The 4,271-nt window shown below is 51.4% G+C and overlaps 1 protein-coding gene across 1 annotated transcript in view; it reads left to right on the forward strand.

Moving 5' to 3' along the window:
• The window catches only part of LOC139027612 (zinc finger protein 469-like), a 188,598-nt gene that overhangs the window by 76,581 nt on the left and 107,746 nt on the right, over positions 1 to 4,271 (forward strand). The window contains exon 2 of the mRNA XM_070443249.1: positions 2,857 to 3,128. The gene's annotated coding sequence lies outside the window, so the exon portion shown is untranslated. The remainder of the gene's footprint in view (positions 1 to 2,856; positions 3,129 to 4,271) is intronic.

The following is a 4,271-nucleotide window of genomic DNA, read 5'->3' on the forward strand; positions in this document are numbered from 1 at the left end:
CCAACTCTTCTCTTTCTTCTCATCTCCCCCTCTTTCTCTGTCTCCTCTCCCCCTCTTTCTCTTTCTGTCTCCTCTCCCACCTCTTTCTCTTTTCTGTCTCCCTCTCACCTCTTTTGCTTCTTTGTCTCCCTCTCCACCTCTTTCTTTCTCTGTCTCCTTCTCTCCCCTCTTTCTCTTTTGTCTCCCTCTCCACCTCTTTCTCTTCTGTCTTCCCTCTCCTCTCTCTTTCTTTTTGTCTCCCTCTCCACCTCTTTCTCTTTCTGTCTCCTCTCCACCTCTTTCTCTTTTCTGTCTCCCTCTCCACCTCTTTCTCTTTCTGTCTCCCTCTCCCCCTTTTTCTCTTTCTCTGCTCCCTCTCCCCCTCTTTCTCTTTCTGTCTCCCCCTCTTCTCTTTTTGTCTCCTCTCCCCCACTTTTCTGCCTTCCTTATCCTTCTGCCTTTTTCTTCCATCTTCAACATCCCTTCCTATTTCCTCCTTTCTTTGCTTAGGTCTCTTCTTTCCCCATTCTCTTTCACTGCTCTTTTCATTTCTCTTCTGTCCTTTTGCCTTTTTACCCCTCTCTCCTTCTCCTACCGCTTCCTTTTCTCAACCCTCTCTCTCCTTCTCTACCCGCTCCTTTTCTCAACCCTCTCTCTCCTTTCTCTACCCGCTCTTTTCTTCAAACCCTCTCTCCTCCTTCTCTAACCCTCCTTTTCTCAACCCTCTCTCTTCCTTCTCTACCCTCCCTTTTCTTTTTTTTGTCCAACCCTCTCTCTCCCTTCATCTATCGCCTCCTTTTCTAGTGCCATGTTCTTGTTTGCTTGGTCTGCTTAGGCTGTGTTGTGGCACTAACTGCTTGCCTGTCTGGCTGGCCTGTGGGTGAGTGTGGTGGCGTTGGGGGCAGGGCTACCTAACGCCTTGCCTGTTCTGGCTGCCTGGTTGGGTGTCGGTGGCCATTGGGGGCAGGGCTACCTAACGCCTTGCCATTGTCTGCTCCTGTTGGGTTGAGTGTGTTGCATTGGGGGCAGGGCTACCTAACTGCCTTGCCTGTCTGGCTGCCTTTTGGGTTGTGGGGTGGCATTGGGGCAGGCTACCTAACTGCTTGCCTGTCTGGCTGCCTGTTGGGTGAGTTGTGGCGGCGTTTGGGGGCAGGGCTACCTAACTGCCTTGCCTGTCTGGCTGCCTGGTTGGTGTGAGTGTGGTGCATTGGGGCGAGGGCTACCTAAACTGCCCTTTCCTGTCTGGCTGCCTGTTGGGTTGAGTGTGTTGCTTGGCGGGCAGGCTACCTAACTGCTTGCCTTGTCTGGCTGCCTGGTTGGCGTTGAGTGTGTTGCATTGGGGCAGGGCTACCTAACTGCCTTGCCTGTCTGGCTGCCTGGTGGATGGTGTCGTGGCATGGGGCCAGGGCTAACCTAACTGCCTTGCCTGTCTGGCTGTCTGGTTTGGGTGAGGTGGTGCCATTGGGGGCAGCTATCCTAACTGCCTTGCCTGTCTGGCTGCCTGGTTGGTTGAGTTGGTGTGGCTTGGGGCAGGCTACCTAACTGCCTTGCCTGTCTGGCTGCCTGTGGTTGAGTGTGTGGCTCTGGGCAGGCTACCGTAACGCCTTGCCTATCTGGCTGCCTGGTGGGTGAGTGTGTGTGCATTGGCGGCAGGCGCTACCTAAACTGCCTTGCCTGTCTGCTGCCTGTTGGGTTGAGTGTGGTGGCATTGGGGGCAGGGCTACCTAACTGCCTTGCCTGTCTGGCTGCCTGGTTGGGTTGAGTGTGGTGGCATTGGGGGCAGGGCTACCCAACTGCCTTGCCTGCTTGGCTGCCTGGTTGGGTTGAGTGTGGTGGCGTTGGGGGCAAGGCTACCCAACTGCTTTGCCTGCTTGGCTGCCTGGTTGTGTTGAGTGCAGTCAGTGTGCCCATCCCCTCTCATAATTACAGACAGTAAACAGCCAGTCCTTTAAGGCCCATTTTCCCGTCTGATGGGGAGAGCATTCACTTTGGCACGAGAAGAAAAAGAAGGGGAGCGGAGGAGGAAGGGAAGGGAAAGGAGAGTAGACAAAAAGGCAGAACGGCGGGCCGAAGGCTGAGAGATGTAAAGTGTCGTCCTCATTTTCGGMTTTTTTAATTAAAGAATGAAAGAAGAGTGAGAGAGGAGTTGGTGACACACACAGTCATTCCTCTGGTTCTAGAGAGAGCCAAGCAGTCTGTTTGATCTGATGTTTCCTACAGCAAACCCTAATTAGAACCTCCAACAGCCCCCTGATTAAAAGCATTTTCTCCTTTCTTCCTCTTTACTTTTCTTCTTCCCCCTGTCTATTTTTCTCCAATATTGTCATAGCAGTCTTCCTCCTCCCTCCCTTTCTCTCTCGTTTCTCTTTTTCTCCTACTCCCTCTCCTCTATCCACCCTTCTCACCCATCTTCCCTCTTCTATTCCCTTCTCTCTCTATCTCTCCTTACTTCTCCTTCCTCCTTTTTGCCCTTCATCCTCTCAATCATTCTTACTTTCTACCCCATCTTACTCTCTTTCCCCTTGTTTCTAATCTTCCACCCTCTTTCTCCTTTTCGGTAGCCTTTTTTCCTCTCTTTACCTTTCTCTCTCACACACTTTCTCTCTCTCATACTTTCTCTATCTCGCAATTTCTGTCTTGCACTTTTCTCTCTCCCTCCCAATCGCCTTCTCTCTGCACTGCACTGCTCTGGCAGAAGAGTGGGACGGCAGGTTTTCTTTGGCAGTCTGATCCCCTTCTCTTGGCTGGGACAGGCCCTGGAGTGTGCTACTGGCGGGGAGTGTGGAGGAGACGGAGGGAGGAGGGTAATGGAAGGAGGGAGGGAGGGAGGAGGCGTGGTCTGCAGCTGGTAATGAAGACTTCTCTTTTCATCCTCAGAAGGCAGTCTGTGTGGACGGGCCCGGGGGCTGCACTGCTCCAGTGCTCTCTCTGTCTCTAACGTGTGCTGAGTGCTGCTCCACTCCGCTGTGTGCTCCACTCCGCTGTGTGCTCCACTCCGCTGTGTGCTCCACTACGCTCTGCGCTGCCGCCTGCGTGACTGTGTCTGCCTGCGCTCCGCTGAGGAAGACAGAGAAAAAGAAAGAGAGAAACTACTACTACTACAGATATGAGGCTTTCCCCAGCATTGGCTGTACTGTCCTGCTCCTGAGGTAAGAGTTTAGACTACTACTGCTGCTGTGGATATGTTAGTCTGTTACCTGCATAACCACACAACGACACCCACACACACACACGACCACACACACACACACACCAACACCACACTATCGTACCGGCACAGCTGTCTTCGTGCCGTGCCAGTCCGCTTTTGGGCGATTGGGCTTTCAGGTTGCCGCACACACACAGCATACACACACCACCCTACCTCTGGAAATGCACTCCTTCCGACATGAGTGCACCACGCAACTCGAGGCTCGCTTTCTACAACAACAAGGGCGGTAACTTCTTTTGGAGGGACATTCTCTCAAGATTATTTATTTCATTATGGTACTCTTTCTTCTTTTTCCTATTTGACAGTTTGGTGATGCTGAGAGTGCCTCTTTAAAAAGGATCTAATAATGAGAATTCTCTCTACAGATAAAACTTTGCAGAGTTAGTGAAGAATGTGTAATCACTGCATGTGTGTGCCCAATACATTGTTTTGGTGTGTGTGTGTCGTGTGTGTGTGTGTGGTGTGTGTGTGTGTGTGTGTGTGTGTGTGTGTGTGTGTGTGTGTGTTGTGTGGTGTGTGTGTGTGTGTGTGTGTGTGTGTGTGTGTGTGTGTGTGTGTGTGTGTGTGTGTGGTGTGTGTGTGGGTGTGTGTGTGTGTGTGTGTGTGTGTGTGTGGTGTGTTTTACAAAAGTGTTTATGTGTGAATGCAGTTGGGGTTCTATTCCTGTTAAAGGTTTTATGTTTAAGAAGTGATGAATGTCTAAGGTGTTCAGTAAGAGGTCAGTAAAGTGTGTCAGATGGGGTCATAATCTAAGTGCTTAGGCTGAGGTTGGGGGGCTAACTACTGGCAGGGGGACTAGACTGTGGCTGAGTGGCGTCTAGACTGGACCTGGGGTGGCGACTGGGCTAGGTTTGGACTTTTTTGAGGTTTGATTACTGGTGTGTTATCTTGGCTGGACTTACTATGCGTTTATGTCTTTCGTGACCTACTGTAAACGTCTGCCTGTGACTAGTTAAACTGTGCTTTGCTGTGTTTAGCTGAGCTGGACTAATCTGGGATGGGCCGGGTCAGGCCCTCTCTCCCGATAATGTGTGAGTAAGGGAAGAGAGAGAAAGACGTGTGTATGTTGTGGTGAAGAGAT

This window comes from Salvelinus sp. IW2-2015, linkage group LG4q.1:29 (genome assembly GCF_002910315.2).
Source record: "Salvelinus sp. IW2-2015 linkage group LG4q.1:29, ASM291031v2, whole genome shotgun sequence".
Taxonomy (NCBI): Eukaryota; Metazoa; Chordata; class Actinopteri; order Salmoniformes; family Salmonidae; genus Salvelinus; species Salvelinus sp. IW2-2015.